Below are 14,361 nucleotides of genomic sequence, written 5' to 3' on the forward strand. Positions count from 1 at the left end.
TTTAGTGAAGGAAATTATTCCCTGGGTGAAAGTCCAAGGGTGACATTGTCTGGCAATTTGGTAGGATTTCACCACCAGGAGCTTTCACATTTAATAATGCCTTAAACAGAGGAAGTGGGAGTTCAACAGAATGCATGTAAAAAGCATGTTGAAAAAAGGAATCACCTTCTTTACAGCTAAGAGATTCTCCTCTGGCTTGACTGGGCATGCAAATGTTTTCAAGATTTTAAGTCAACTGTGAAAACTTCCTTATTACTACTTTGGGAGGGCTTATGCTCTCTACATACTCTAAGTGGGTCCTCTAAGGTAAGAATAAGCTTGTTTCTGTACAGTCTGGTCTGAAAAGTTCTGGTCCCGCTACTGCCTAATTCAACTCATGAGTTATCAGTAAGTGAAGTTTGTAAAGGTTAATCTCGAGCACTGCAATGGTTTGATGTTCTGTTCTGTTTTTTCTAAAGAAAGTTCAGTTTTGTAAAATCTGTTTGATAGAATGGGAAATATTTTAAATTATTTCTGGTCTGGATTCAGGTTTGCCCTGGAAATGCTAACCTTGTATCCACAAACCTGCACTTTTAAGTGATAAATAAGCTGCAAACCTTTGAGACTGAATTTATTTTCTCCTGTGTTGCATTTAAATTTCAGAAGGATAAATGACAAAATTCATAAAACAATGCATTGTGTGTATATATAAATATATGTTAGGTGTTTTCATTTTTGTGTAGGCAATGAGTCATTAAATGCATGACTGATGAAGCAAACAAAAGCTATTTTAACAAAAATGAAAATGTTCCCCAAAATATATTTTAGGTGTTAAAGTAAAAAAACAAACAGAACTTAAAAACAAATTGAGTCAAAGAACAAAAGTTTGTTAAGGACACTAATCTATCAATACACGAACATCATCTATCGATCTATCTGTAGTTGTGTGGGGAAAATGGTCTACAGTGTAACCATTTCATTAACCACAATGCTTTGCATTGAAAACAAAAAGTTATCTTGTTATAAGTCATAAGCTTACATTATGATTGCATTAAAAATGTACTGGGATGTGTTGAGGTGTGTACAAATTCTGTTTTTGTTTCAGAAATCAAGCTTTAGTCCTGAAAATGAAAGCTCATACTTTTGGGTGTTTGATATTGCTGGCTCTAATTAAAAGTAAGTGTTTCGTTACTCCATAATCAGAGCAATGTTTTCTTTCATCATTGCATTGAGGTCACATTTATTATACTAACTTCTCCACTTCTCATCACTGTAGGTTTTTCTTGTGATCTCTTCAAACTAGAAGACTCCAGCTTGACAGCAGCAGAAGGGTCCTGCATTGAAATCAAATGCAAAGTCTTAAAAGAAATTACCCTTCATAATGCATTCTGGTTTTGGATGAAGGATGCAATTTGGACTGAGGGAAAAGATTATAGTGCAACTATTATTTACAGTTCTAATAAAACACAACAACCTGTCAGTCCACACTTTGCCAAAAGGGTGGAATATGTGGGCTCTCCATCTAAAAGTTGGGGAAATGGAAAGTCATCAGAGCCATATACATGGTGCAGTATTTTGATCCAGGACCTGAAAAAAACTGACACAGGAAACTATTCATTTAGATTTATAGGAAGAGAAAAATGGGTGACTAAACCATTTATGAATCTCACAGTCACAGGTAAGTACAAAGATCAGCATACTGAAAGATATAATGTATTCACATATTTTACACTATAAAAAATATTGAAATGAGCTGCTGGAGTGACAATCTGGTTGGTTAAAATTCAATAATATGATTATTGAATAAAAATAAGAGAGCATAAAAAAGCTCAGGTATAGAGGTAAGCAAACTGGTCAATTCGGATATTAAAAAAAAACAATAACAATTTAACTCAGATTTTACTTAAGATGATAATAAAAAAAAATTTAAAAACCCACCTAGAATTAGAACTCCTCTTTCTGCATCTTATTGGGGTTCTCATGGGAAATATTAATAAAACGGTCTCTCTCTTGCACATACTGATTGATATGATGAGCACCAGGTAGTCCAATCATCAGACCACAGAAGAATTTATGATAATTTAGAAGCTATTTTAAATCACGCATAAACTCTGGCTTTATGAGTGTTAACTCAGCCAGTAACATCAATCTATGACTCCAGAGAAGTTTTTTTAACTCTTCATGGTGCTGTCACATTTTTCCTAAACCAAATGTATCCATAGTGCTTGTATTTTATACTTTTACAGTTTATCACATTCCTGCTGACTCTTCCTTTTGCCTATATTTGCAGAAAATCCATGTCTGCTCACTTTTGAGGGATCAAAAAACGTGACTGAAAATGACACCGTAACACTTACATGCTCTACATCAAGCTCATGTCCTTCAGACCCTGAAATCAAAATCACTTCGGGACAACTTTCCCCACTTTCAACAAAATCACAGAAATCTAAAGAGACCACACTGAGCTTTAATGCCACTTGGGAAGATGATGGAAGCATGTTTTCATGCCAAACAGAGAACAACAGCGACAAATGTTTGATCCGGAATATCAGCCTTACTGTAGGATGTGAGTTCATAACTGGAAAAGTTTATTAATGTCTTTTCTACTGATGAGTGGACCTACAATTTCTGCTGAAAACACAAAATTCTCTGTGAAACATCTATTATTATTGTTTGAGAATAAAATCAGAAGGGGTTATAAGAATTGATAAGTTGACTGAAACAGATCTACCATCAAGAAATGATTTTGTTCTGCTGCAAGATGAAAGATTAAAAAAAAAAACTTTTCAGTAAAAGTAATAAACCTTGCTGTACTTGTTGAATTATATTTGTGTTAACAGTCAACCCACTGAGTACCTGTGTGCAGACTAATGTTTGCTAACCTGTACTGATTTTTTTAAACAGACGCTCCAAAAAGCGTATCAGCAAATACGAGCTCTACAATTGTAAAGGAAGGACAGTCTGTCACTCTCACTTGCTCTGCTAAAGGACAGCCGAACCCCTCTTTTAAATGGATGAAAAATAACAAAGTGCATTCCACAGAGGCCAGCTGGACGATCCCATCAGTTAAAAAACCCCACACTGGATCGTACCATTGTACAGCTCAAAACAGTCATGGGATTAAAAACTCAGAAGAGGTGACTATCAATGTTACATGTGAGTACTGTTTTACTTGAATTACTTCAATTGGCTATATATATATATATATATTTTTTTTTTCACCGAATTTTCTTATATCTGAATGTCTGTTAATGTTTTCGATTCTCAGTAGTTTAAGCTTTTGTTGGTGCAGTTTACTGTATTTGGAAAAGGCCTGTATTTTATATGGAAATCATATGTTTTATCCTTTTGTAGTTCTGATTTATCAGGCCTGATTATTAATTCAACCTCACCAAACGCTGACAACTTCTGTTTTAGATGTTCCTGATGTTGACATCCAGATTTCACAGGAGTCTCAAAGAAACCCAAAAGAATTTATGGAAGGATACAGAATCAATTTTACATGTTCTGCTAAGAGAAGCAACCCACCACCACTTTTCTTTACTTGGCTGAAAGACAAAAAAACTCTTAAACAGGGACAAACATATGTTGTTGAACATCTTAAGCCAGAAGACAGCGGTAACTACACATGTAAAGCTGAGAACACTGTGGGTTCTGGATCAAAAACACTTGAACTTTTGGTTCGATGTAAGTTTTGCACCTCTGTATTCTGTATGTCTATGAAGAAAAATTAATTAGTACTGATGCTGTATAGATTGTTTTAGTCTCAAATATAGTCTGAAAGTTATTTCTTTTTTCCAGACAAGCCAAGGAACACCCGAATTTCTTTAAAAATACAACAGTGAAAATTGGCGGATCGCTTCAACTCACTTGTGAAACTGATGCGTATCCCCACGAGTTGAGCTACTCCTGGTACCGTTATAGGAGTGACTCTTCCCAGAAGACGTTTATGGGTTCCAGAAACCCTCTTACCTTAATGAAAGTACAAAGAGCATATGATGCATGGTACATATGCAATGCGAGCAACATTGTTGACAGAGGGGACACCAGTGAGCCGGTGCACATACAAGTATTATGTAAGTACTTTGCAGACAGATATACATTATATATATATATATATATATATATACTTTTCAAAAAAAAAAAAGGTTATTCATGTTTTCTTTAAGGTAAATCAGGTTATTACTGTTCTAGCACAGATTTAAATGAAGCTGCATCTAAAACACACAGTTAGTTTAGCCAATCATAAAAGCAAGGTGAAATAGACTGGCTCTGTGCCCTGCTTACTAATTCAGGCTACCAGAAACCTCAATGCTCATTAATTAAGATAACTGGTTCTTTGTTTATATACAAATCTAAGTATAAAAACATTAACATGCTGTTTTGTGTGTAGGGAAGACTCAATTATAGTAGCCCAATGCTGCCACATAAAAAAATAGATATTTAACTCAAATAAAAGCACAAATTCTTTGTAAATTCCAACTTTTATGCAAATTAAATAAAGACAATAATGTGTTAGAGAATGCTGGTTTGAGAATAGGACCGAGTAGACAAACAACAACAGTTTTATCTAACTCTGGTAGAGCTTGACTTTATTTTCAACGAGTGATCTTGTCTTATCATTCAATGTGATAAAAATGAATAAATCAAGCTCACAGCTGCTTCCTCTCCACAGTTCCTCCCAGCAATACCAAGCTGCATATGACTGATGAGGTCACTGAAGGCCAGACTGTCACAGTCAGGTGCGCCGCTGAAAGTTTTCCATCATCGTCTTTCACCTTGGCGGGACCTTTAACATCAAATTCTCAGACCCCAGAAAGTATTTTGCCCACCAACGACTCCTACAATTTTGCTGCAACTTCAGCCCACGCAGGTTTTTACATATGCAAAGCCACAAACAGTGAAGGAAGCCTGAAAAGCCCAAAGAAGAAACTGGTGGTGAAATGTGAGTGATCAAGTGATGCGTTGTGTTATTCAGATTACGTCAAAGCCAATTCCATTCTAGGATTCAGTTTCCTTTTAGAAAAATAAATACCTTTAAGACTTGATCTTGTTTAGTTTCCTTTTTGAATTTAATTTTTTTTTTTTTACTTTATTCATTTTTTCTTTCTTCATTCATTATTGATTTAATTTCCAGACCCCCCACCCCCTTGGCTCCCCCTTATAATAATACACTATGAGACAGGTACACAGAAACATAGTTATGCGCATGTGCACGCACACACACACACATCTGTCTATTGTTTTGCTTGAGGAAAATAATTTTTGTTTATTTGTGTTAAATACACAAATTTGTGTTGAATGCAGATATTCCCAAAGAGGTGAAAGTAGAAGCTCGTCCTGGTCTTGTTATAAAAGAAAATGAGTCATTAACACTGGATTGCAGTGCCAAATCCTACCCATCAGTGAACTCTATCATCTGGATGAAGGCGACCGATGGGCAAAATAAATCCACCATTGGAACTCAGATGAACTTCACTGTGAAATCTGCCAGTGTCTCTGACAGCGGGTGGTACAGCTGTACAGCCACGAACAAAATTGGAACTGGAAATTCTGAGCAAGTTGAGGTTAAAGTTAAGTGTGAGTACATTTATCCAAGTGTGAGTAAGTGTGAGTGTGTTTTTTGAAACAGCCACTGAGGGATGCCAGAAAGGAAAATATCAAATTCTGTACATTTTCATTGTTTATAACTTTTCCTACAGTTATCCACCATCTCTGTATCTGAAGTCATTGTTTCCTGCTTCCCTTTCTTAATGATTCTCCTGCTTAGATGGTCCAAAATACACAAAGATCATAAAAGGACAGGAAGTACAGCATGAGGATGGGACATATTCTGTGACACTGACCTGCATCAGTCGGTGCTATCCTCCAGTCGAACACTATTCGTGGTACTGGAGGACAGGTGAAAAACAGAAAGAAAAAATGTCGAGCCATCAGAACACCACAGTGAGCTCACTGCAGTCTGGGGAGCACTACTGTGTCGCAAGGAATGAGATTGGTGAAAAAGCATCTGAGCCAATCAGGCTGTTTGACGGTGAGTTTGGGTTGCTTTTTTGGGGGGGATTTGTGCTACCTGTTCACAAATCTCTCCAAGTACTGATGCTCTGTCTCTTCTCACCGCAGACACAGTTACGACGATCTTGAAGTTCTTCTTCTTATGTCTCGTTTTGCTCATTTTATGCGTAATCTTCCTTTTGTACAGGTAATGTAGAAATAAGAAATGTTTTTTGATCAGAAAAAAAAGGTGTTCAGATGATCGGCCCGTGTAACTGCTCTTCTCTCCCTTTTGGTTTCAGACGCAAGAGGAACAGATTAACTCAACGGGGAACTACAAACGCGAGGGCCTGTGGTGGTTGTCTGGTACTCCATATGTAACTCATATGTACAATATTTTCAGCTATTACTCAAATTAAACAAAAATTTGATGTTTCTGTGTAAACTGAATCAGGGCTGGCGGAATGGAGTCAGAAGGAGCAGCGGGAATCGGATTGTTGTGACAGAGCCGTTCAGGAGCAGAGATGACCTCCTGCCAGACCAACCGTGTCGGCCAAACGCCCAACGACACGAGCGTCATCCAGACAGCACGTAAGTCAGCGGCCGCTCGCTCTGTCCGACTCGCAACAAGGAGCACATTGTTGGGTAGACAGCTGGATGCTGCTGCTCACTATTCAGTCAAAGCATCCATTTAAAGTCCTTCAGATATGAATGGTACACTGAGGGTTTACTTTGTTATCCAGACACTTAATACGCATGTTTTTCTTATTATCATCCATGCTGTTCCACAGGACTGCATCCAACATAAACACAGTTTACTCTACCGTGAATCTACCCAAAGGCAAACAGGTGAGCCAACCATATCAAAGCAAGCTCCACAAACCCCAATTTAAAAAGATCAATCAATAAATAAATAGCTGTATATGAGAAACTGCAGCAAAAGTCAAAGTGAGCAGTGAAACAGCAAAGGATGCGTAATAAAAGATATAACTGAGCATAAATCAAATTGTATGCAACATGCATTTGGAGGTTCACTAACAGTCTGAGGACAGGAATTCAGGATATTTCAACCTCTTGCCTGTTCCTTTTTATGATTTTATGCAAATAATGCGAAATCATCCATCTTCTCAAGACACATTCCCCTTTCATAAAACAGACTCCTAAAACATGTTTCTGCCTTTTAAATGTTAAATTTAAATTGATTTAAAATAATGTTCTAGTGAATAAATATCCTGTTTTATGTTTTATGGAGTCACTTAACTGTAAATGTATCGTTTGAAGTACTGCTGTTAAACCCTAAAACAAAAAGTAGCAAAATTCTGAACAGTTCAACAAAATTTCTCATTAACTAACTTTCTAATTTTTGTAATTGCCAAAAGACCCGGATTTATTTATTTATTTTTTGCACAGTAGATGCAGAAAGTCAAGAACTATTATGCATTCAAAAACATGTTTCAGGGTTAACATGTTCACATTTTTTAAAGCCATAATTCATACGTTTTATAGAAGCCCTACTGATCCAGCTGTTGTGTGCTGTCCTCACTGTTTATCCTGTCGGTATAGTTCTTGCTCATGCTTCCTTTTAAAGCATGAATGAACTGATTCAGTTGCTCCTGCACATTCATTGGTGTCTCCCGTTTGCATCTGCTCAGGCTGCCTCTGCACAAAAAAACCCAACCAGAGCACATGGTGGGCACATGGAAAATGATTCCCTCAACTACGCGTCTCTGGACTTTGTGAAAAAAAAAAAGTGAGATTTCATATTTTGCATATAAAAAGCACCTAAGCATTATTACATGGCTTATTGTATGACTGTATGCTTTTCCAGGGATCCAGCAGAGGATGCTGAGTACTCTGTGGTGTCAAAGCCAAAGAAGTCAAAAGAGGTCAGAAACTTCAGAATCGCAGTTTACATGTATCACATTCAGTTTATTACCTAATCGCACTGTATTTGTATATCATATGTGTTTACAAATCATTCTTATAACAAGCAACATTAAGTTATGGAAAAGAAAAGAATTAAAATGATCTTTTACACAGATTTTGTTTTGCATGAAATCCAGATACTGTCAGAAATGATGACACAGTTTTGTCACTCTTTATCCTCTAGAACGAACAAGAAAGGCTGCAGGACTATGAGAACATCAGTACAGTAGCAGCCTCCAAACCTCCATATACATATGACTTTGACACAGACACAGATACCAGCGAAGATGACGTTGAGATCAACTATACTCAGGTGAACTTTAAGCCAAAGTCTGGACACCAGAAAGCAAGGAACGACTCCAGCAGCAGCAGCAGCAGCAGCAGCAGCTCTGAAGACAGGACTCAGTACTCTGAGGTCAAAATCTGACTTAAAATAATTTCATCCTACTCAGATATCTCTGCCACTTGCATTAGGCATCCTGAAATATATTTGTCAGGTTAAGTACATTAAACAAGGTTTTTGTCACTCTTTCCTTTTCTCACTCCAAGGATATTATTTTGGCTTTGATTTCTGTGCAGCAAAAAATCCCCAAACCCATATTCTTGACAGATGTAACATTGCTTGGGGTGGACAGATAATAAAATGACATGACTGCAGCGTTGTAAAGCTGTGCTGCCATCCTGCTGTTCAGGCTTCTGATGTGTGTCTGTGTTTTGAAAATAATGTACTTTACTGTATGCATAGTTCCATTTCATAACCTGCTTTAGCATTAGTCGTTGTTCGCCAGCTTGACTGCAGGAACAATTACTTGTGTATTTTATTGTTTATTTTTCTAAATAATAGCAAACACACATATGCATCACAAAGTTATCAATAAAAATAAGTGCTGAACAAATATCAGACTGTACCTGTTTCTTATACTCTGCACAAACTTTTAAAAACTAGAAGAACTCTAAGACAAAGGTTAGTCTTCAAAGATTAAATAGAAGCAGTAGCGTTATAAACATTGTAAGAAGGTTAAAGATTCAGCCTCAGCACCCAGATTTCTTCTGATATCTGTGTCAGGTTACCACCTACTGTGTGTACTTAATTCATGTGATGTATTTCTTTCTGTCATGCAGTTTTTAGTGATAAGACAGGAGAAGAATTGACAGAAGAGATTTACAGAGATGAGGATAAAGATCAGGGTGGGAAACCACAAGCTTGTGGCATTACTACCGGGTAAGATGTTGCCTGCAGGGCAGTTCTTACCTCCGTTACTGAAGGATTTAAGATGTTTTCCTGTTCATCTGCTGACAGCCAAATACTGATGACGTCCAAACTCCTGAGCTTCTTCTAAAGCTAAGCAACCGCTTTTTCATTAACCCCTCCCGTAAGACCTTTAACATCTTTCTCTTTTCCCAAATGAGCATCCGCAAGTATTTCTCCTTCCTTTGCAACTCGTCCATTGCTTGGTGGATCTCGGAGGATCTCAGAATTCATGGCAGTCTTGGAGGCCAGGCCTCTGATCTCACCCTCTCCGAGCTTACCCTCCGATCTGGCCTGGAGTTCAGCAAAGTCCACATTAACGTCTTCCTTGCATTCTCCTGCTTCCTCCTCAAGAATTGCTTTGTTGACATGAATCACATCCACTTTTGAAGGATTAGTCTACAGAGAAACCACAATGGTGTGCTTCAGTAACAGAGTTTTGGGAGAAAAAAATGTTTACCATGCCAGAATTTTTCAAACAAAACCCACCATTACCAGAATCACAATATGTTATTTTTGTTTTTTTGTCATTTACGATTACTTTTATCATGTTTAGCACCACCAACCCATATGTTTTCAAGGACATGAACTCACCTCACTGGTGGCCAAACAATCTGAAGTGTCCACAAGCCCCTGGTGAAGTGAAATATTTCCCTTCCTTTTCCTAAAACCATCACAGAAAGGCTTAGTTAAATGTCTACTCGTTTAGTGTTCTCATTAAAGATGAAACATGCAGACATTTTTTTAAGGAAATTTATTGCCACAAGGTTAAGATTCAGAAAACTTTACTCTCAGAATATGTGTACACTACAGGTTTTAGATTCCACATAGCATGGGTTTCATACTGAATCCTGCTGTGGTGCTCTATCCTTTATATGTTGTTCATTATTTATGGGCGAGACTTCTCTTACATGTGGGTGTGAGATGTGTGTATGATGCTGACACATTTGGGGCCCTGTGATTGGTTAATTTGAAGAGTTCACAATCTCTTGATTCTACCACTGCAGCCTTTTTTTTTAAACTCCAGCTGACATTCACCTCTTCCCCTGCCTAAGTCAACAATGACCCAGCATTTTAGCTTTTATATTGTCTTGAGAGACCAAGACTTTGTCCCCTAAACCAAAGACGCAGCACAAATTCAGGGTTCATCTAGGATTTGAACCCAGGATCTCTTACACTCCAAAGAGGAGTCGTACCCATAGAATAGCTTCTATACTAGTTTTGATTTTGTCATAAATCATGCATTACATGTGCATGTCCAACTTTAAGACATTACATTAGGACGTTGTGTCTTATTAGCAATGATGTGTGGTAGCCATGCTTGCTCAAAATCGGTCAACAAATGTCTCCATCGTGTGCATTTTCTATTCTATATGTTATTTCTAGCCTACTTTGAAAATGTCTGTTACAAGCAGAGTTAGCAACCTTTTCAGTTGTGTTTCCATGTTCTCTCACCTGTAAATGGATATCAGCAGTGGTGCGCACACCAGCAGCATCCCCAGCGCTCCTGCTCCAGAGCCGATCAGCAGAGAAACAGTATGGAGGACTGAAAAACCCCCAGAAAATGCATCAATCAGTAAAAAAAGGCAAATAATGCAACACAAAAGCCAAATATAAAGTGAAGCCTCCTACAGATTTCTCTACCTAGCTGAGTTTCACTAGAAGACACATTGAAAGCCAAATTATCAGAGCCCAGGGAGTTGTTACTGAGGCAGACTAGAGAGGGCATGTCCTGGCCCAGGTGGTACAGAGTGATGACACTCCTCATGATCGTGCTGTCCAGGGTTACTTCCCGGATTGGGATGTCAGCAGAGTGACTGACAGGTTCACCAGCCAGCTTCCAAATCAAGGAGGGAAGCGGGTTCCCCTGAGTGTCGCAGGTACATCGGATCTGGGACAAAATCTTGACGCCGCGTGAAGAAGACAGGATCTCTGGAGGAACTGAGACAAAGAAGGTAATGGGTTCATAGTATAGGGAAACAGGGGCTTCAAAGGAATGAAAAGATGAATAAGTCTTACATGTGACATCAATGCTGGCGGGCAACGAGCATTCAGCTCCATGGACATTCAGAGCTTTACAGTAATATTGATCTTCTGAGAGTTTGGTCACATTGAAGGTGAAGTCTTGCTCAAAGCCGACCGCCTCCTTTTTTTTCCCCGCCACCCCGAAACCATGTGAAGTTCACCGCTGCTGGATTGGCGATGCTCGTGCAAGTCAGAGTCACAGAGCTGCCGTCCAGCACGGGACCAGAAGGATCGACGGACAGCGAAGTGTTTTTAGGAGGATCTGAAAGAAATAATGTCTCCTGTTACTAATGCATCCAAAAATGTCTTTTACTTTTGTGGGAATGCATACTCAGAATTTCAGAAAATATGCAACTTAGGATTCTTCATGGCAAGTTTTAGGACTGAAAATGAATAATAAGTATGCATAATTTTTTTTTTTTGTCATTCTTATTCATTTATTTCATTTTTGATGGGATTAAGGTTTTGTTTTTCGATTTAGGACAGCAAACATGAAGGTAAAAAGGAGCAGTGGTGATTTTCCAAGTAAACTAAGAGGACACAAACAAAACAAAACATCCACTGTACACATGAAGACACTGGCACACATGTGGACACAGTGGAGCTCAGTCATGATGGACCCCTGACACAGAAGGATTTTGAGGTTGTCACGCAATTTGACAATGTGTTACTGTCCATAACTCAGACACTAGTGCTGCCCTGTGAACAAGTCTTGGCCCCAGATCATGTTTGGCTGAGCACAGCTGAATATATAGTAGAGCCATATTCAGGATGTGAGCACACTGGAGACATACAGTTCTGTTTTTTTTCAGTATAAATGTCTTTTCTGTGTTAAATTAACTCACACTCAATGTCCAGCTGAATTGCTTCCGACATTTCCTCTCCCAGATCATTTTTTGCTGTGCAGCAGTAATCACCACTGTGGCTGGTGTCGGCACTGCCTATAACCAAGATTGGTCCGAGCTCTTCATCCACTTCATTGTCTCTGTACCAGGTGTAGTTGCTCGCTGGTGGGTTCGAGCGGCTCTTACAGAGCAGGGAAACAGAGCTGCCTTCCAGAATTGGACCAGAGGGGTCAACGATTACTGTCGTTTCCCTGGGAGAAACTGGAAAAACAAACAAGCGTGGGTTCAGTCTATGCTGTGGCCCAACATGTTACTATGTGTTTATGTTTCAGCGTGACTTACACTGTACGTCTATCTGAGCGATGGAAGAGTTTTGTGTCCCATATCTGTTAGTGACTGCGCAAAAAAACTGACTGTCAACTTCTGAGATTGTGGCTGAAAACCTCTTCTTTGATCCCACCACTGCCACCTGATCTCCATTCACTTTGTACCAGGTGTAAGTGTCCACAGCTGGATTTGCATTGGTGTTGCAAGTCATGGTCACCAAGCTGCCCTCTTTACAGGACCAGAGTAACTGACTGATGTATTATTTGGAGGATCTGAAAGACAAATATGAAAATCTAAATAATAATATGTTTGCATATGTCAGATTTTGTTGGCCACTCATAACCAGTGCAACATATTAAAAAAATATAGGAGGCGTGCCTTGGACCGGTCACCAGGGCTATCACAGAGAGTAAAACTATTCACTCGCTCTCATATTCAGGCTGAAAAAAATGCTAAACAGCAGCTGAGACAAACAAGTAGTAATCATCTGCATGTTAAAGCATGAAAATTCCAGAAAAATACTCACAAAGAACACTTAGAGTCAAACTTTTTTCGTACAGGTCACTCTTCCCAACTTGTCGGTTATAGAAAGCAGTACAAGAAACCTTTTGTCCATTGTGAAGGTAAGACGCTGTGAAGTTCATCACAGAGGTTGCAGGATTAGCTTCCACATCCTCCTCTGTATCACCTATGCTGGGCAACCATGTCAGAAGGGGAGGAAGAACAGGACAGGGAGCAACAGCTGAGCAGGTCAATGTAACGGGAGTCCCTTCTTCTACCTCCAGGCTGGATGGAGTCATTGTAGGTTTAGGCAGTGAAACTGAAAAGTGGAATAATAATAAAATGACAAGAAGAACTAAAATACAGCAAATGCACAGGAGCAAGAGGAGGTGACAAACTTTGAGTGGTGATGAGGACACTTGAAGGAAAGTTAAACTTTAGCTCATTGTCACACTGCAGTCTGAAGTAATAGTTGTCATAATGGCTCGATGGCATGCTGTTGAAGATGGTGGTGCAGTCTTTATCACGCAGGATCCCAGTCAGATTTCCTTGCTGGATGTTTAAGCTTCCACTTGCAGCGGTGAGGCTGGAATCAAACACCTCAGTTCTGCTCCAGCCTCTCTTCCAGATGGCTTTGCAGGAATCATCCAGGAATTTTTCCCATTCTGGGGGCAAGCTGAATCTGCAGCGGATCACCACACAGGATCCACTCAATCCCTCTACTTTCTGAGGCAAGAAGACAGCCCAGTTTTGGCATAGGCTACCTGAGGTGAAACAGTAATCAGCCAAGCTAAGGTCAATATTCTAATAACTGCCAGTGTCAAAGTTCAGCATATGAGGAAGGATTGATAACATGACTGAAATTTAAATAACATACCTTGAAGTAGACAGCATATGAAGAAAACTTTTATAGCACCTGCCATGTTTATCTGATGATCCTAGAGAGGTACTGGATACAGAAAGGACTACAATATGTTTTATTTCATGGTTTATGATCAGACTGAAAAAAGCAATTTAATCACTGGGACAAACTGAGAGTCTCACAATTTCCATTCTGCAAACTATTAATTTTATTGCTGAAGCAAATTAATATTGTATTAAGCTTTTGAGAGCCTTAGCTCATAATTTCGAGCACTTGCTAGTATTTCAAAAATTATTCTCACATAGAGCACTTGAATTCATGTATATACGCGTAAGTTTAAAACTTTAAAACTGAAATAGTTTTTTTTCTAAATATATCAGAGTTATGTTAAAAAAAAAATTACAGCTAGTGGTCATTAAAAAAATTCTTACCTTAAAAGCCAACAGTGGTGTTCAGCATACAGCGTCTCTCCCTTCTGGGGGAAAACAAGTTTAATCGAGATCCCAAATCTGAGATAATTTTAAAGTATACAGTGATAATGTAAATATTAATAAAGTTCAAATTAAAGCTTTGCTGGTGTTAAAGGGTCAGTGGTAATAATCCAACAAGTGAGTCATGTCAGACTGGCAGTGTGTTTGGATGGCACACTCAGC

General features: G+C 38.7%; 2 pseudogenes; one reads left to right on the forward strand and one right to left on the reverse strand.

Annotated features, from left to right (window-relative positions):
* Positions 1-174: 174 nt before the first annotated feature.
* Positions 175-8,360, forward strand: LOC115795005 (B-cell receptor CD22-like; annotated as a pseudogene).
* Positions 8,361-8,779: 419 nt separating this feature from the next.
* On the reverse strand, positions 8,780-14,190 carry LOC115795006 (myelin-associated glycoprotein-like; annotated as a pseudogene).
* Between the last annotated feature and the right edge of the window lie 171 nt (positions 14,191-14,361).

Source organism: Archocentrus centrarchus, chromosome 16, assembly GCF_007364275.1.
Source record: "Archocentrus centrarchus isolate MPI-CPG fArcCen1 chromosome 16, fArcCen1, whole genome shotgun sequence".
Taxonomy (NCBI): Eukaryota; Metazoa; Chordata; class Actinopteri; order Cichliformes; family Cichlidae; genus Archocentrus; species Archocentrus centrarchus.